The following is a 21,557-nucleotide window of genomic DNA, read 5'->3' on the forward strand; positions in this document are numbered from 1 at the left end:
AATTCCTAAGGGGGAAGGGCTTTAAACCTTTGTCTTCACAGAAAAGTCCTTTGCCAGAGAATGGCAAAGAAACCCTTTTTATACATTATATATGGACCAGAATGAACTCAAAAAAGACTTATGAATGAATCATTCTATTGCTTAACTCCATATTCATTTACGTGTAACCCACACATTTGACTATCATGTTATAATCACTTATCGTGTATGTTTTCTTTAAATGACTATGGTATAGCTGAAGGGTACATAGTCGTGTTTGATATGTGTGTGATTGAATTTTCTTGCTTGATATTGCCCTGACAATCATTTATTTGTAAAATATATCATAATCATGTTATAGGAATCATGTCCAAAATTAGACCCTGTGAGGCAAGAACCACATGCTTGGTAAGATAAACAAATGATTTATGATACCCAAGACTCAAGAACATATCTGATTGGTCAAGGCAACATTTGAGGGGTGGCCAACAGGAAGTTTTAAATACTTTGGATCCCATGAAATTTTGCTTTTAGTCTGCTTTTAGTTCTAGTCTAGCTGCTGCTATTAGCCATGTCAGCTTTTAGTTCCAGCCTTGCTCGTGCTATCAGTCATGCCTGCTCTTAGCTTTTAGCTTGTAGCTTTGCTACCTAGCTTTAGCTATAAGCATCTAGCCATGCGGTTAGTCGTCATTGTTCTTTGAGCGCGGTTCCAGCGTGCATGCCTGCTGCTACGATACCACGATGAAAAGGAACACAACCTAGTCTCGTCAAACTTTATTTCTTTTCTTTTCCGTTTGAGAGTTTCGTGTTCTGAGTTAAGTTTTGTAACGTCCATTCAACTTCAACCAGCGAACACGACTCTGCACTTTCAGCCAACGCCCAACAACCACGGGCTTCCCAAGACGTCACTTCACTACTGAACTTCCAGCCAATCAGCGACACCGGGATACCCCTTTCAACTGGAGTCCCTTTCACAGCAAACGAAGGCAACGTACTCCCAGATATTTGTTGTGCTGGTGTATCTAATATAATTTTAACCCCATTGAGGAACTCAATGCGAGCGCTAAGTACGTGATTGATGGTTGTTCATGTCTATGCAATTTAACGTATTGCTGTTAACTTGGGATTCCATATTTCCATTCTCTTAAACTCATCTTTCCCTAACTTTCGACCTTCCTGCAACTTGTGTGAATGTGTGCGTGCGTGCGTTTATATGTTAGATTAGTTTATATGTCTTAGATTTATCTAATAAAGCCTTATTCATATTGAAAAGAGAAGTATCTTGTGTTTTGTGCTTACAAGTTAATGTCTTAAACTGTCGATCTTGTTACTGTGCTAATTGATAGTGTTTTCACTATAGTTTGGATATTAGTATCCAGCGCAGATTTGATGTTAAACGGCTCGTTCACTGAACCGCAGGCGCGTCTCCGTGAGCAGCCGTGAAACAGTGATTCTGTTCAAATTCCCTTTAAAATCTTAAATGATTCCCTTTGAGCTAAATTGACCTGTTTCCCTTACATTTATAATGGTGGAGAATGCGGGCAGTTTAACCTAAATTGTGAGCATAAACCAAGTTATTTAATCTTTGATTTTGCTAAAGGAATGACGGATGAAAAGCTTCCGAGACCTGAGTATGTGTGTGTGTTTGCGTGACGTAAGCAGCGCGCGCCCTCCCGCTTGAATGAAAGGAGCTAGAGGAGACTTTAACTCGAGTCCGTCTCCCCTTTGTTAACAGCAGTAAGTGAACTTAAAAGTAAACATCTGAGATCGTACAATAAGGTAGAAATTGAGCGTGTTCCTCATTTGTGTAATGCCTTGTTTTATAGCTGATTTGATTTCACTGCGTGTTCCAGTGTCTCAAACGCTATCTCAGTCACTGTTTGCTGAACGGAGCTAAACTGTTAGTGTTTCAAAAGGGATATAAATCGGTGAATAAAGAATAGTTTTGAGCGGGTTCCTCAATCTATTTATCAAAGTCCCCGTATTCATATTTCATATAGTTTGATTGCCAGTGCGTGTTCCACTGCCGAATCAAATTTGATATTCTACTCCCCTAAATTAACGTTAAACATTAGAGAACAATGTTTGCCCATTTGTATCCGTTCACAAAGTGAATGCAATCTCGCGTAACACTGCGTGTGTCCGAGAGTAATTTGAATGGGAGTGTTTTAAAAGCTTGATCAAGTAAAGTTTAACTGTGTACCAACAGCGAAGGAAAACTTTTATGTTTGTGTCCAGAAAAACTGGCACGGAGATTCAAATTGCTGAGATTGATATAACTGTGTTCCCTTAACTACAGCAGGAAGCTGCTATTTGAATTAAGATAAATTTAACTCTATACAAACTGAGAGTTTAAGTGCCACATCGCAAAACCAACTGAAAGGCGGTGTTGTTATTTGTACAGTGTTGAAATGAGCCGACATTTCATGTAACATGCTTAACTGTATTTGCAACAATGCAACGATTCATGTGCTGATCCACTAGAATGTGTTTTGGTTGCCATAGTGACGACCGTGACCCGGAAGCCTAACGTACTTCCGGAGCAACTCTGAACTGTGCACGCGCAGCGCACAAACTCTGCGGTGTCGCTAAGCTAACGAAACCATTGCATTTACATTGAAGTCTATACTAAAGCCACTAGCCTCAAAGGTTAGCCGTTAGCATTACCATCCAGTGGTAGAATAATGTGTGTTTGGGCAACGCTGACGTGATTTAACCATTTTCAACATCTTAACTAACACTTGTTAGTCTCTTTCTTTTTATCGCTCTGTTTTCTCACTAGACCACTTATTTTCATTTTACTAGAAAGGGAAATACTGACTCACAATTATTAATTGTCAAATTGAAATTTAATTGAAACATTAAATTTATTTTGAATCATTTAAAATTTCCCTCTCAGATCATTTCATATGATCTTTTATTTCTAGTATTCTCTTTTGGGTCTTATTATTTTAGGAATGAATAAGCCTTGAACTTTGGAAGTTTAAGTAAACTTATTCTTCCTAATTTATTTATTACCCATCTGAATATATGCTATTCAGACCTTTAATTATTTGAATGCGTTTTACCCCTCTTCCTATTTTGGTTATACACTTAACCACTATTGTTTTACTTATTGATTTCCTTTTTTTTTTATTTCATTTTTGCATATTTTGCCCATTTATTAATTTTTTTAATTTTACTTTTTCTTACCATTTCTTTACTTTGTGTATCCTAGCCTGGGAACGACAAACCTGAGCCCTAAAAGGAGACATTGTTATCCCTCACTACGAGTTCAAATAAATTAGAAAGACAACTCTCTTTCATTTAAAGTTTATTTTGTTTGATTAGTTGTGCAGCAACTAACACAACGCTCTCCTTGTAGTTGAGGTAACCGCTTCTGAGACTTACCATCTCCGTCCTCTCTCTCCTTTACTTTCCTCTTCTCTTTTTACATTTGTAGGACATGTAAGAACCATCAATCAATTCTAAGTGAAGTAAATACACAATCGTGCCAAAGACGACGAATCATCCTTATGAATTTGATTGTAATCATCCTCTCATTTGTTCTTCCTAACCTCCCTACATTTGGAAACGCATTCCAAGTTTTAGCATCTCATCCATCGTTGAGATCAATTTAATAGAGATACGTGTTGAGCAACTGTCGCCTTCGCTGACTCCCTGGTGAGCGGTCCAACTGAAAGGTGTACGGTGTCAATCCTGTCAGACTAACAAAAGAGATATCAGAATTATTATTGTATTCTTTTGTCCAAAGCAAGAAATATAATAATATTATTTACGTTTTTGATAACATTTAATTGGAAAAAATAATTTTCCTCATTTGAAAAACAGAAATTTTGCTTGTCATTTGAATTTGTTTTTCACCTCTGTCTCTCTTTTCCTCTTCCTCATTAGAGTGACAAAGTCTTCGCATCTCTAGTCTACTTAGACACCCTGAGACCAACACAGTCATCACCACATTTCACTAGTGGTTCACAATCACTGATACAACACTTAGTTGTCCCACCACACATAGGCTTTTACTCCACACAGATCTGTGTCAGTCTCTCTTCTCCCCAGCGTGCCAACATGCCGCAGACTGCAGACCCCATTGCCCATGGGGAAGATGTGAACATTTGGCTGAGAGGCATAACAGACAGCCTCACTCCAAAGACATTTGAACTGTTATTATTTTTAATAATAATCCTAATCCTGAGAAGATTCCTGACACAAGATTCAAGCCAGAACAACAACCACGAGGAGCTAGTCAAGATCACGAGCTCACTAAGCTATGCCTTCACAACCCAGCTGAAACTGAGCGACAAGCACATCACCCACCTTCAAGAGGAGCTGACAGGTGCTCAACGTCGCATAGACAAGCTGGAAGTGAAAGTTCAAAATCAACTCAAAGCACCCAGCGAGAGGGAGCAGGATACAACAGAACAAGTTATGAAGCTCCTAGCAGCCCTGGCAGCAGCTCAGCTCGACCAGCGACATGCAACGGCTGCTCAGAAAGACCTGGTAAACAGACTCCAGTATGCCGAACAGCTACTAGAGAAAGCCAAGCTAGACATCAGAAACAAGAACTCTGAAATCAGTGCTTTGAAAGACCACCTTGAAAGGTACAGAACTGAAATGGACAATCTGACCCAACAACTAGATGATACCAACGATGAGCTCTACATGGTCAGAAAAGAACTCCAAAATGCTTACAAGCACAAACTAGAGCCAAGAAAAGAGAAACATCTCTTAGCCTCATCACTGCTGAGCAGAGCAGAGTCCCACGTCCAAGAACTGGCATGTGACGAAAGGAGCGAAGGGCCACAACCCAAAACCTCACCTGCCTTCGCCACACAACCCTTTCCTGCCAACGAAAGAAAACCTCCCGTCCAAGGCCTTGAAGCTGCACACGGGATGACCATCAAAGACCTCAACAAGCTGTCTAAAAACATCAGCAGGTTCAACCCGAACTCCACAGAGAGCCCCGACATCCAAGCTTATCTGCGAGATATCGAATTTCACCTGGAAGTGAGACCTCATGTGACTGACAGAGACTGGTTATACCTCCTTAGAGCCACGTCCAGTTCCGAGGTACGAAACTTTCTAGATCGACAGCCCAGTCAAACCAAGTCAAACTACCAGCGACTTCGTGAGGTCCTGATTAAAGAGTTTACAGACCCAGAGTCTGAACATGGACTGTTAACTGCCTTGGAAACCAAACAAGGTCGTCAAGAGACTCCACAAGCTTATTACAACCGACTCCGACAAGCCTACTTTGGTGCACACAACAGCCCTGACCTTGAAGAGGATGTGAACTTCAAAACCCTCTTCCTAAAGAATCTGCACCCCGGAGTAAGTCACCATCTAGGTGTCATGGCCTGTCCGAACTCCATGACCATCCAACAGTTGCGTGACCTAACACAGAAGGCCTATAACAAGCAGAAGTTGGCCTCAAAGACAGGTAACAAAACATCCACACTCTTGAACTCTGTCAACAAAGACTCAAGCCTTGCACTGGACGACACCCAGCGGCATCACAACACCAGAGTCTTCCATCAAGAGCACAGAGAACGTGACGCCCATATCCACGACCGCTTTCAGCCCAACTGCTGGAAAAATCCATGGGACCAGCCACGCTTCTCAAGAAACCAAAAGGATAACATCTGGAAACCTAACCAGATATCCAAAGGTAATCACCTGACTCATCCAAGAGCAACTCGTGTGGGTAAGCGACAACAAAACCCACCTCAGCACCACTCAGACATGCACAGTGCTGAGTACTCACAAGAACATAACCGCTTACCATTAGAAGACACGGAACAAGTCATGGAACAACTAAGAGAGTTCCTTCAAGACAATTTACATGCATGTGACCACAAAGTTGAGTCATGCTCGCTGTGACCAGCGACAGAACGGAAGGCTGGTGATCACCTGGTGCACCGCATCAGAGATGACAAGCACCTGTTCAACAACAACCCAGAATGAACAAGTCTTTCACGGCCAACTGTTGATGAAAAATCTGAGGTACTAAAGGACATCACCTCAGTCACTAACAAACTGTCAAATGAACTCCAACTCCAAGTACCACATTCCCTGTCTGTGCAACAGCAACCACCAGAGCACAGAAGGTCAGAAAGTCTGCTACAGCCAGAAGGCATCACAAGAAGAATGCAACATAGGAGACAAGTTTTGCAACTCAGCTTCACACAGCCATGCCAAACTGCCTCCGACGGCGTGCTAAAGAACTTCCTGCCTTGCTGGACTGACCCCTCATTAGACCATGGACACGCCCTCATCCAAGCCAAAGATGCAGAGAGCCAGTCTTCAGTGACATGCTAGAAAAAGGGGGAGACAACACAGACTTGAACAGATCTGACCACACATGCACTACACCAGTAATACACAACATTACCTACACCCAGAGGTAAACACATCTACTGATAACACAGTCAACAAACATATTCTTCCCACAGGTAGAATATCCAACTTTTAGCGTAACAAAGTTACACATACCCACCATGAAGAAACGTGCAGCCATCCTCACAATAGGTAGAACACCTGACACTAAGTTAAGGTTCACGACACACTAGCTGCACCTGACATCCTAGCTCAATAGTAGTTGTAACACATGCTAGGAAAACCCACAGCAGCCTTGTTTTGTTTTGTTCTTCTTTTACCTATCCTTCTCCTTCCCCTCTTTCCTGAGTAGGTGAAATGCCTAGACACCCTGCGAGGGTTGAAGGTCTGATATTAGGATTGACTCGCAACACCTAATATCCGCCAGCCACTCTAAACTGAATGGAAGCCAGAGAGCTCCATGCATGATAGGTCAATCCATTGAATTGAAAATGAAATTACTAGAAAACTAATGGTAAACATGTAAAGTAAGACAACCTAGAAGAACCAAACAAAGTTAACCACAAATTTGATTGATGAATCAAAATAAAAACAATTTCCAAGACGATCTAAACTATCCTCAATGTGCTAAACTACATTGACTAATTGAACTTAACCACGTGTACCTAAATAACCTGATGCCTGCACCAGTACAGTAACTGTCATGGAGGTGTTGTCTTGCTGTTTGCTGTGTTTGTCTGCTTCTTCTGCCTTTGTTTCTCCAGCGATCGACGATGTCTTCACCTAAACACCTCGCCGATCGAAAGGGGGATATATGTAGCAGAAATGAGTCAAATCAGACAAATCAAAGAGTCTATCAGAGCTGTGTGCATTGAAACATGAGCTGAATTCCTCAGGAAGTCATAAATCAGTTCTAGTGCCACAGGAACCAAACAAGATAACCAACCAACCAACTTGTTCACACAACAGCTTTCAACATTAACACCAATAGAACAATTATTGACAATTTTAATTCAAAGAAGAGATTGTCAAATTTATTGTTCGTGATTGGAATGCAACGCTGGACATCACATGTAAACCCAGGAGATCAAGTTAAATACTTGCATTGACTTCCCCCCCCAGCCAGTGAAACCAGACTGAAATTCCTAAGGGGGAAGGGCTTTAAACCTTTGTCTTCACAGAAAAGTCCTTTGCCAGAGAATGGCAAAGAAACCCTTTTTATACATTATATATGGACCAGAATGAACTCAAAAAAGACTTATGAATGAATCATTCTATTGCTTAACTCCATATTCATTTACGTGTAACCCACACATTTGACTATCATGTTATAATCACTTATCGTGTATGTTTTCTTTAAATGACTATGGTATAGCTGAAGGGTACATAGTCGTGTTTGATATGTGTGTGATTGAATTTTCTTGCTTGATATTGCCCTGACAATCATTTATTTGTAAAATATATTATAATCATGTTATAGGAATCATGTCCAAAATTAGACCCTGTGAGGCAAGAACCACATGCTTGGTAAGATAAACAAATGATTTATGATACCCAAGACTCAAGAACATATCTGATTGGTCAAGGCAACATTTGAGGGGTGGCCAACAGGAAGTTTTAAATACTTTGGATCCCATGAAATTTTGCTTTTAGTCTGCTTTTAGTTCTAGTCTAGCTGCTGCTATTAGCCATGTCAGCTTTTAGTTCCAGCCTTGCTCGTGCTATCAGTCATGCCTGCTCTTAGCTTTTAGCTTGTAGCTTTGCTACCTAGCTTTAGCTATAAGCATCTAGCCATGCGGTTAGTCGTCATTGTTCTTTGAGCGCGGTTCCAGCGTGCATGCCTGCTGCTACGATACCACGATGAAAAGGAACACAACCTAGTCTCGTCAAACTTTATTTCTTTTCTTTTCCGTTTGAGAGTTTCGTGTTCTGAGTTAAGTTTTGTAACGTCCATTCAACTTCAACCAGCGAACACGACTCTGCACTTTCAGCCAACGCCCAACAACCACGGGCTTCCCAAGACGTCACTTCACTACTGAACTTCCAGCCAATCAGCGACACCGGGATACCCCTTTCAACTGGAGTCCCTTTCACAGCAAACGAAGGCAACGTACTCCCAGATATTTGTTGTGCTGGTGTATCTAATATAATTTTAACCCCATTGAGGAACTCAATGCGAGCGCTAAGTACGTGATTGATGGTTGTTCATGTCTATGCAATTTAACGTATTGCTGTTAACTTGGGATTCCATATTTCCATTCTCTTAAACTCATCTTTCCCTAACTTTCGACCTTCCTGCAACTTGTGTGAATGTGTGCGTGCGTGCGTTTATATGTTAGATTAGTTTATATGTCTTAGATTTATCTAATAAAGCCTTATTCATATTGAAAAGAGAAGTATCTTGTGTTTTGTGCTTACAAGTTAATGTCTTAAACTGTCGATCTTGTTACTGTGCTAATTGATAGTGTTTTCACTATAGTTTGGATATTAGTATCCAGCGCAGATTTGATGTTAAACGGCTCGTTCACTGAACCGCAGGCGCGTCTCCGTGAGCAGCCGTGAAACAGTGATTCTGTTCAAATTCCCTTTAAAATCTTAAATGATTCCCTTTGAGCTAAATTGACCTGTTTCCCTTACACTATTTTAAAATCTTTATAAAGATTTAAAAAATGAATGTTTAACCCTTTACCAAAAGGTCTCATTTCATGTTAACATATTTTTGATAACTTTTGATCTTACTGTTTTAGTAAACATTAAGATTAACATTAAGATCCATAAATACTGTAATGTGATGCAGTAAACTAATGTTAACAAAATAAACATTATTGTAACATTCCAGTTTTAAGAAAATGAATTGTGCCAAGGCATTTGCAGCGACTAAATTTAGTATAAATGAATAATGATAATGATAATATTAATAAAAATAAAGAAAATGAAACAACAATGATATATTGTGCAGGAGACATGCATTTTAATCAAAGTTCTTTTTTGACTGAATGTCTTATACATTGGTCAGATGCCTATAAATTGTCACTAGTAAAAAATATATATTTTTAATAATTTTACATGTAAAAAAAAAAAAAAGAAAAAAGAAAAAACAACAAAAAGAGAGGGGAAAACATGAATTTGAACAAAACAGAAGGAAACACACACAAACCTCCAAAGCACTCTCTCTCACGCATGCACTAAAACCCCAAGACATTATCGAGACCACAAAATGCATCATCGTGCACATCGACTGGACACAGTAATTACAGAGAGATGCTTAATGGCAAGCAAGTGACCATGGTAACCAACCGGCACTTTTCTGCAAACTTCAAACCCTTTCCACACACCTGCCCAGACTCAAGAGGGCTTTTAATACAGGGAGGGCCGCCATTCTCCTCTCGCTCTCTCACACACATAAACACACGGACGCAAATGTGGACACGAGGAGAACTGAAACATTCTGCAATAGCAAATGACACTGAATGGGAGGGAACAAATTCAGAGAGAAGATGGATGGCTTGAGAGGGGACGTGGTCATGTCAGTGGTCAGTATAATGGAAGCTGTCTCTCTGCACTTGGACGGATCTCTTGGACTATAGCTCAAGGCTGGTCTGGATTCAGTCACACTGCAAAGCGGCCAGATTTAAATGGAGCTGCTTACAGGCTTCGGGCCAGACCTGCAGACTACATCTCTGGATCTCCAGACAAAGCCAACGGGCTTATGTTTGTTTCTCTTCCTCCCCGGCTTCCAAATTACAAGAGTGCACACAGATTTAACAAGCAAATGAGTTTCTCCTCTCCTCTCCAACATATCCCCCCACCCTTTGCTCTTGCTGACATAGCATGAGTGTTTTGTGTGTGTTTCTCAGTCACGCAGACACTCACCCAGCTAAAATGGGAGTTTATTAGTGGTGAAATCCCACTGCGGCCCACCCTTCATCCTAATGACCGGCATACATGCCACATTCTGCAATTGTGACACATCCGGCAGAATAGATAAACAGCATTCATGTAGGTGTGTGTGTGTGTGTGTGTGCAGTATAAATGCACGCATTTGCTTCAGAGTGTAAACACTAGTGGTCTAATGTGGAATCGAACATTGTTATCCCTAATGGAGGACAGTCATTTGCTAATGTTAATTACTAACATTAGTCTCAATCATTACCAATGTGTGGATATACAGTATATGGTATAATGACTTGTGTTAATGTGCATGTGTTAATGGTCAGCGAGTCCAGGTCGGCGGGTCGTGCCAGTCTCAGGAGGAGTCTCGTCTTGGCTCGACTAATGCTACCAGACCTCCTATGGCTGACACTAACTTTAAATGCGGTTTCAATAGATTTCATCAGAAATAAGCAAGATTGGCAGCATTACGGAGAAGAGGAGCACATGTGAGATTTTTCTCACCCTGACAAGAACATGACTTTTTTTTCTGCTTTTAAAGGCAATTTCAGTAAATGTCACACATTCACACTCACACACATCGTAATGGACTGCTACTTGTCAGCTTTTCACTCTGCAAGGGAAAACGCTAACCTCATAATGATGATTTTTTTTTTTTTTTTGAGGAACAACATGTGTGTGTGTGTGTTTAGGCCTGTATGCCTTGATTTTCAGTCAAGACAAATTTAAATTTGCATGGAAATTAACTGTGGAGATTGATTCTTCAAATATTCTCCTACTGTAAATAAATAAACACATAATACAGTAAAATTGGTCAAAAGTTCTTAATTGTACCTTTTTTACCTTCATCTTGGCCTTTATTTTGACTAAATATAGAAAAAATAAACAGCATCCAGGTCTGGAACAAAATGATGGGAAGTAAATAATGTCGGAATGTTCATTGTTTGGTGAGCTTTTCCTTTAATTTCAAATTATTTTAGCAACAAGTTCCTGATTAAAACACACACCCAGTCCCCACATCACAAATGTATTTATAATCTTAAAAAAAAAAAAAAAAAAAAAAAAATTGCCATCAGTGTATCAACTGTAACAACATAAGTGATGAAAGAAGCAAAAAGAATTTTAATATGTGTTCACTCCCATCCTGAGAAAATCTGATTAACTAATTATAGCTAAAGAAAGATTTGGGAGGAGCATGTTCATACAATTTGGCCAGTTAAAATGTTAAAAGTATATAAACAGGCGCTTACTCACTCCTTTAGATAGTTCCTCTCACATTTGTTCTCCACCCAAAAATGTCTGTTTTACTCCTAAGCTGTATGCACATTTTCTATTTCAGACGGCAAAATAACCTCTTCTAATCAAAAATCCCTTAGAACAAATACTGCAATGGTCCTATGTTCCTACTATATTTTTTGATCACAGCATAGTAATATTCAAAAATATGTGGTCCAAAAATTACAATACCATAACAGTTTGTAAGTAGTGTAAAGCTGTGAATTATTAGTTATAGGGCACCTACTGTATTATGCCTCCTTTTACAAGCTGTAATATTGGTCTTGGATGTCCCCAGAATGTGTCTGTGAAGTTTCAGCCCAAAATATCAAACAGATCATGTATTATGACAGCTGAAAAATGTCATTTTTGGGGTGTGTCTGAAAAAAAAATGCTGTTCTGGAGTGTATCGCTTTAAATGCAAATGAGCTTTATTTTCCACCCCGCCTCCAGAAAAGGGCGTGGCATATAAGTCTCTCTGCATTGCATATGTACAGCAATAAACAGCTGGTAAAAGCAACACATCTGAGAGAAAGATAGCCGGTGTTTAGCTGTATATATGGGAAGCCAAATGCTTCGAAACAGCACAATGTTACAGAGCTCATGCCGTGCTGACCTGTCATCAGTGTAGATCAATGGGCCGAGCCATGCAATGACACTAACGAATGAATCTCACCATCTGAAGGGTGTGAACTTATCTCACAAGCACTATGCTAATTTAATAAGTTTAATAAGTTAAAAAAATACTTATTGTTCGCATACAAACACGGCTAAAACGCTGAGCACTATAACGACATGCCATTCACAAAGGATTCTGGAGTCATACACGTATTTAGATAGATTATGAGGTACATTACTTTGAAGAATAAAAGTAATCCACAGCGTCCTCAGCAGCTCAGATGTTGGAAGAAAATGAAGACTCTTATGTTCAGTCTTACACCCAAACACAGACCATCGGCAGGGATAACGGGACTGACTTGGTCTAAAGGGGATTAAATGACACTATATGATTCATGAAAAACATAAATCCATAAACTCACATGCAAGCTAAAAAAATCAGTTTGGAGATTGCAGTCATTCTCTTTTCAAGTAGATAGGCGCTGTACTTGCATGACTGAGAGTAGCTTCAGGGACATGGCAAAGATGATCACAGTGATGATGGACTGAAGACAGCCTTTGGTCTTCAAAGTTTGTCTTCGGTGAACTACAGGCAATATCACTGACATTATTTACTTCAGTTGTCAAGCTCAAATAACAGTGTAGCTGACAGATTCAAGTCAAGTCACAGCAGTTTACTGTCAGCTCTACTGCATGGTAGAAGAAACAACATACAGTAAGACTTATCTTTAGAAGACAACCATACTCCGATTTGTTTTAGTGTGTTCCCTTAGCGATGTTTAGGCATTTTTTGCGATGGATTGTGGGGTCGTGTGGCTTCACACATACACAAACACACTGCTCAAGAAAAGAGATATTACTCAGCTTAGTATGGGCATGTCAGTTAACTAAATAAGCAATGAACTACCAGCGTATCAAAAAGACGATGCTGGTAGATTTATCTCTATACCCATTGTTTTCTTTCTCAAAGGCCTGCAAGCATGACCCCAGATTTATGAGACTCTACTCGGCCGTTCTGTCAACATATACAGACATACACACCACAAAGACCAGACGCGAGTCCCTAGTGTGTTTGCACACAGCTCAAAATAGAGCTGTACTGTCAGCAGAGGGAATGTTTTAATCAGAAAGCAAACCAAGCACTGACTTATGCAGACACATGCATGAGTAAACATTAGGATATGACACAAGTAAAAATAAAATTATTAAGAAGTATCTGTGAAATGTTTTATCATGGCTGCATGATTTTTTTATTCTATTTTTTTTTTTTTTTTTAAATGCCTTAATGAACTGATTCTTTCTCTGTTTTACCATTGCCCCAGAATCATTCAGTCATAACATCTGAAAACCATTGCACAATTTACTAATAATGTTACTTTTTACATTTTATATATAATGATAATTTGACTGAAGAGTGAAATAAACTATTTCAATATTTATTGTGTGAAAACGATTTACAACACCAGTTAAGTTATAACTGTTGCTCAGTTGAGGTGTGTCACTTCCATTGTAACCAAAAAAAAAAAAATAATAAAGAAAGAAAGAAAGAAAGAAGAAGAAGAAGAAGAAGAGGAAGAAAAAGAAAAAGAAAATTAAAATGAAAAGCTTCCTGAAAAAATTACTTGATAACAAATGAGAACAATCGTGTCAATTAAAAGCATGCATGAGATTAATTATGTAAGAAAAAAAAAAAAAAAATGTAAGTAAGTATTGAAGATTTACTTAATTTTATGACACATAAATTGTTAACTATAACATTTGCCATAACAACTCCTTCATTGCAATAATGCAGAATGTCACAGAACATTATACCGTGTAATGTGGACTGTATACTGTATAGTATACTGTGAATAATGCGATTCATCTATATGTATATAATACACTATAGACATTGTTAGCAGACTGTTTAAACTAAGTTTATTTTCTAAAAGTCTGCAGTGCCCACAGTTGAATAAACATCCATAATCATAATTGTTTAATGTAGTTTATGTATTCAAAATAAAATATAATGTCTGTGGGAGCACCATGTAGAATATGATTATTTTTAATTTTAGAGTTCTTGGTCCATGACTAAATGTTAAAGAAGTATGAAAGACTGTGAGTGGAGCTCGTGTATCACTATTAGCCAAATGAGCCTAACACACACACAGAGAGTAAAAGACATACTGAACACAAATCAAATACATGCAAACACACCCCTCTCTCACACGCACACATTTCATCAGCCCGAAACGTAATGAATAATCACTACTGCTGAAACAATTTCTCACTCAGATCTCAGGCTTCAGCATTTTAAGTCTCTCAGCAGCAAGTTGCTGCCAAGTTCAACAAAGTGCTAGAAATAATAATTAGTTGCCATGACAACGGCGACTGGAAAAGGGGGGTAGTTATGAAGACTAAACAATACAGAGAGAAATCAGTAAAAGGAACCATTTGCATTTGAAGTGTGGAAGCTAGCACATATACACGTAGGCTATGCACATGTACACGGTCACATGTTTCTGACCCGTTAGGAGTCTGAGAGCAGCAAATGCATTATAAACAACAAATTTAAACACAATTGTCAGACTTAATTTTAAAGTCCAATTCTCACTATTAAAGGGGTCATCGGATGCTGCATGCACCTTTACAAGGAGTTTGAAGTGAAATGTGTGTTGGCAGTATGTGTACACAAGCATCATATAATGATACAAATCCACCCAGTTTTTTTTTTCTTTCTTTTTAGTCTACTAAAGTCTTTAGCCCTTTCTCAAATAGAGCCAATCTCAGATGGCCCCTTCCATGATAGTTTGATTGGCTTAGTTATTGCACAGCCCTATTCTGCGAAAAGGGGCGGGGAGCACCAGCTCATTTGCATTTAAAAAGACTTACACAAAAACAGCCCGTTTCTGTTTACACTCAAAATAAGCATTTTTTTTTAATGAAATAATACATTATATGTGGGGTAACTTACTTTGCTTGAGTGCCTCTGGGGACACCTGAGACATATTGTAAAAAGGGGCATAATAGGTCTCCTTTAAGCACATGTACAGAGTAATAAATGCAGGCAAGGCAGAGGTGAGTCAGACAGAACATTGCTGTCTGATTACTTTTATGCGGTGACTTTCAGCACATCTCGGGTTTATTTTCAATTTCTTAATGGTGAAATCCTCCACATTACCCAGCAAGACCATTAAAACATTGTTTCTCATAGTGGGCCGACCCTGATGACATTAAAATCCAGTCTTTAAGACAAATGGGAAATAGTGAGGAAGTGAGAGACAGAGGAAAGGAGGAAGGGAGGGAAGGAGGAAGATTAAATGTTATTACAACAGAGGGACATCCAATAGGAACATATGGCGCTAATGCTATCAGATTTCCCAGGGCATGCTGGGAAAGCACGTCGAGAGTCTCCTCTGATTGCTCAGCGCTAACAATACATTGACAATCTCATTTACACGGAGCCCCGCTCAGAGGATTCTTATCTAATGAAGTCATATGCATTTATTTCCTCCATGTGCGTCTGAGTTTTCTGGCAGCTCAGATGTAACCAAGAGCAGGTGCACTTTGACGGCAAATGAAAGATATGAAGCAGACGGGTCCATTTATTGGATTTGATTATTTAAATAAAAACGCTCAGTGCGTTTAATATATCTCAGCTACAATATATCAAAAGACACAAAAACACATTTTACATGTGAAAAAAAATAAAAAATAAGAACCCATCAGCTAAATCACTTTGGGCACTGATATAGCTAATGCGAATAACAGACCATCTCTAAAAATCGAGTCACTCTCAGCCAAAATTCCATGTGCTTTCAATCCCAACCAACATACAGTACATCACGTACGACTGCAATCAGTGAAAATATTCCTGAGCGAAGTTCTCCATTTTGCAACAATGCTGGATAAAATTTAGACTTGCCTGTGTTAGAATCCATGGACTGGTCATTTATGCTACAGAAAGAGTAACAGAGCTGTGTTATCATATCCAACTGTTGCTAGGAGCGCACAATTCATGTATTCAGTTGTCATGGTGATATTAATGTCTCTTTTTTTTCCTGCAGCAGGTCATTTATTTGTTGTTATAAGAGAGTATTTTTGTGGCTTTTGTGTTAAATGACAATAATTACAATGACAAGACCTTAGGGCACAGAACGAATCGGACTGCGTGAAGAAGACAATCAGGATTTTCTCAGCGCGGCACGAGTGTTGAAGAGCTCCCAGATGTGATAATAACAAAAGCAACGGACGCACACAGCAACGAGTTTATGAGACGTCTTGCTCATAAATGCACATGCAGATCTGTCCTCTCACTTGGCAGATGCTGAAGCGTCAAGGGGGGTGATTATCCACTCCAGATGAACACACACATACACCCGCATGCGGCGACACAGATGCCCTAGCACGGGTAGGCATTGTCACCATGACCTGCCAGCCACCTTTGGCTCAGAGGACGCCAGAAGAGCAAATGTCACAGTGTTTCGTGCCACTTCAGTTCCACGGGGGCCATTAATCATGTGGCACCCAAGGTGGACAGGAGGTGTGACTTTGCAAAAGGTGAGGCCTGCATAAGTGAGTGATGTGTGACGCTGCACTGGAGGAAGAAAATGAAAGACACAGAAAAATATACCCGTTATATATATATATATATATATATATATATATATATATATATATATATATTAGGTAAAAAAGGCCAAAACTAAAACTGAAGCTAATACTTCACACCAACTTCTGTTAAATAATGAATTTTCTATTCATCAATATATATTGATTAATAAATTAATATTATGCAGCACAACCGTAATACATAAACCCAAATTTTACTATCTTTTATTGGTTTCAGTAATGAGAAGTCTGTTAATTAGCATATTGTTTTCGATAAAGGTGGGTTCGGAAACTCAACAGCTGCATCAAACATGCAAGACTAAACAAGCATGATGCATATCAGCTTAAAATAACCAAGACCAGCAGCGACCCAAAGACACTCTGAAAGTAATGTACTATCATTTTGATTCGATTTTGAGTATGCCGGTACTTTTCTTTCCATACATTTCCATCAGATTAATTTAATCATTAGTCTTTCTCTTCTTCTCATGTTTTCTAGACAGTTGTTTTTAGACAATTTTGCATAAGCTACAGTATTATTTTGTTATTTAATTATTATGTGTCTAAGGCAAAATTGCATTCATGCTATCTGTAAACTTTGTAATGGGGGGGGGGGTTGTCACTGATGTTTCATATCAGACAAACTGTCTGATGTGACTAATAGCACCACTTCTCGGAGTCTGTTTCACTGCAAAAATATCATTTATGTGACATTTTCCCTTCATGAGCTGCATCACTGTTGATGTCACATTTCTTTCAGAGATGACAAGTTTGTCAGTTTACTAAATGAGGACAAACCATGGACCATGGAATGTTTTTAAATAAAGAAAATTAAACATATTGTAGACTAGACTAACCATAATATACAACATAGTAAAAAAATAAACAATAAACCAAGTATACCACAAATACATTTACATATGTAAGTAGTGCAGAGGTCCATCTAACACTAAAGTATATTTGGTCATGCTAAAGTGGAACTACTGCAAGTATACTTAGATACTTTTAACAATTTCTTGCATTTTAAAGACCGATAGAATTTAAAGACCACACAAACCTCATAAATAGACATTGAGATACATTTTAGGCTTAAAATAAATAAATAAATAAAAAATTGCTTTGCCCACAAGTAGTACTCCAAATAAAGTGTAAATTATTATTTTTGCATCTTTTTACATCGAGTGATATGTCAGTAAATATGTCTTGCATTTTTTTTACAAATGTGCAGTCATACATGAGGCCCTTTAAGACATTCATGCACAAGGTCTTCACTAAGATAGGTCCTGAAAGCAACAAATGAGTCTGTCAATCCCATGAGAATACCTTCCATCCAACTAGTCATCAAGCCATGTGTGTGTGTGTGTGTGTGTGTGTGTGTGTGTGTGAATCTTCTGTCATGGCCTGTGTTTCTAGTGTCCAATCAGACTGCAGTATGTCGAACATCCATCTCTGCCAGAGCAGCGTCCTTATCGCTTATGTCCTGTTTAAACCTACAAAAAGCTGTGAAAGGTGGAGTAGGACAAAACAGACACATGCCTGAGGAGGAGAGAGAGAGAGAGAGAGAGAGAGAGAGAGAGAGAGAGACCAGATAAGACTGAAAGTAATGGAGAGAGAGGGAATGAAAACAACACATTTCAGTGCAAACCAAATGCAATGCTAAAGAAAGATGCTTGGGGGGACATCAGTATTCTTTTTTAATTTTTGCATGTTAACCTACTTTTTCCTATCCAAGAAACAATTACATACGTAATCCATTTTACTTCCTGGAGAGTGTAAAAACTCTGACATGACTTAACAGTCTGACAAGTGAACAATTAGAGAAGTAATTTTGTCAGTAACCTGGATTTCATTTCTGTGTAATCATGCAATAAGTAACCCAGGATTACAGTAAAATCTCATTGGTCCAAAATTGTGTTCCTTATTGATTTCCACTGTTTGTGTACAGGAAATTAATGAACTGTTGTTCTAACATTCCATAAAAAAATAATAATATTATTGTAATGATATTTCACAATATTGTTTTTACTGTTGATCTATACTATCAAATAAATTCAGCCTTGAGAATAAGACTTCTTTGTTGTGTATATATATATATATATATATATATATATATATATATATATATATATATATATATATATATATATATATATATATATATATATATATATATACTCATATTACAATTTTAAATAAAAGGTAAACATCACATAGCACTATCACAAACAGTTTATGGTCCAATTGAATTATTGAGGTGACCTCACAAATGGTCAGTCTTTGCAACAAATGACCAATAATTGAAATGGTGATACAGAGGTACATGACTGACAGAACTTGTAATTCAAAAACACTGTGGTACACAGAATGCTCTGAAACTGACAGGCAGTTAATGGAAATCTGTCATGACTTATAAATCATTTAATTTGGTGTTCATAATCTTTTCTTGCATATTGCCATTTGCAAACATTGTAAAATGACAGCTTACTAAGATATTTTAATTTATTATTTCCATCGTTTAGTTTGAAAAGCAGCAAAAACGCAAAACACATATATTAGTATGTGTATATTATTACATTGTTATCATAAATGAGACCTGTGCTTTCTGAATACAACCGGCACTTCTGAAAACACACACACATACTCCTGATTGCTGATCAGAAGGTCGACCCTCGCTGTAAAGTGTGGTGTCACCCCAGCGTGAGGTGCTTTACGGCGGGATGCTATGTGCACTTAATCTAGTTCATGCCCAAACAGCTCCTCAAGGTCTCCATAACTCCTCCTGAAGGATCTGCATTTAATGCATGGAAAGCATTCACAGCCATGTGTAAATGTGACTGTGTGTACGTGCATGGAGGTCTTTCCACCTCCAGTCCTGTCATTTTTCATCCAATGTTTCTGCATTAACACACCACCGGATGCACACTATCCACTTCCACCTGTCCTGCATGGCTTTAGGGATGTTGTGGGCAGTACGTGTCCTGCTTATGTGAATATATATTACCATAGTAGTGTCTATGCACCAGTATAAGACTGGTAAATTATGCAGAGAGGAAGAGTTGAAGCATCTGTTTTGGTAATTTAATGGCGGCAATAAGAATGATTCTTGTACCCTCACGTACCTGGGCTGTTGTCCACAAGGCTCCCGGTGCATTCAGGGAAATGATACATGTATAAATTTCTACCAGTGGAGCTGGAGAGAGATATAATAACAAATAAGCCACCTCCTGTTGAGAGCTAAAAATTGGTAAGGTACAATTGCATGAAGGTAAGGAAGAGCGAGTGTGTGTTGGTGCATATCTATTTCTATTTCACTACGATGCTGTTGCTATTTCCATGCCATATTACCCTTTCTATTTCTCTTATTTAACATTTAAACAACTTTTTACTAGTATGATTTGTTTGGAAATTCAATGGCAACAGTTACAGGTGTAGGATGAACTATGCTCAGTGCTTAAGTCTAGCAGGTTGAGGTGTTTCCCACTCATGCGTCACCAATGATCTAAGGTCTGATTAAAGTTTGTATTTGATTTGAAACTGATCCTATACTAGCAGTACATGCCAATGCATCAACAGACTACCTATGGCAACACAGGAGCCCTAAAATAACAAGACAATTAGTGAATTAAAAAGACCTGACGAGCAGACAGATGGTTTCAGGTAATATAGCTGGTGTGCTTAGGTTTTTAATCTGCTCCACCAAGCCAGTTTGAAACCACATACACTCCATTGAGATGGAAGATATACTGAGATTACCAAAGGAATGATGACCATATGTGACATGTATTACTGCAAACTGCATACATGGTCAGCATTCCTCCTGCAATCTCAGTTGAAGAGTAAAAGAATCAACTCTTTCAGCTTGCCCAAATCAATACTTGGCTCGGTGATATGAAATAATTTATAAAAAAAAAAAGAAAAGAAAAAAAAAAGCAGTGCTAGAGCTGAATGTTGATTGGTCAATAAAGCACCCGAGCTGTGCTAAATTACCTCATACAGTAACACATGTATCACAACACACTCGTTCACCAGCAGGCATAGACATCTACTATTAATCTGAGATAGTCACAACAAAGGACTTTCATTTGTCCAACTCAACCACAACAACATGTCCAATAACAGACAATAATAACAGGTTCTTTGGTGTCTATTCCTGGTTGTGAGATGAATACGATTTAGATTCATTTTGAAGACTCTGGTAAAATACAACAATCATAGTGTTCTTCCACCAGAATTCAGTTGGCATTTAGAATTCAATTTGCCCGTAACACTACAGCAGGATGGAAAGTCTGTGTTCTACATATTTATTATAATGTACTAATAATTATGTACTAATTTTATTAGAACCATTGAGATTTCTGCATTGTGACATTTCCACCCCATTTCTCATCAATCATTTTCCAGTTATTGTACTTTTAGCTTTGTTTGTAATTCTGATTATTCTCATGAGATTCACCCACTGGGCATACCTGCGAAACGGAATTGATTTAAGCAAAGAAATATGAAGCACTTTTAGAGATTGTAAACATAGCAAAGCTGGCGTTAATTATTAAAGCACAATTTAGAGTGGTTGTTCTGCTATATAATTTCAATGTAATTTTGTAGGCTGACTTTCATTTTCCCCTGAGTGATTTTCAAGTGGTGTATCTTAAACATAATTGAAGGGTTCTGGATGTTTTTTTTTCGCTACTGTTTGCAGGTGGGCGGAGGACAGGACCAAGGCTTTTACTGCAAAGTTCAGCTCTCCAGGGAAAACCAATCAGCGAACCACCACCCCTCAGATGTTCAGATCCACTTAAATGCCGAGACAGATAATAGCAGATGTGGAGAGCAATTACACTTTAATCCATATTGCATATTACAGTTCATAA

This window comes from Carassius gibelio, chromosome B9, assembly GCF_023724105.1.
Source record: "Carassius gibelio isolate Cgi1373 ecotype wild population from Czech Republic chromosome B9, carGib1.2-hapl.c, whole genome shotgun sequence".
Lineage (NCBI taxonomy): Eukaryota > Metazoa > Chordata > Actinopteri > Cypriniformes > Cyprinidae > Carassius > Carassius gibelio.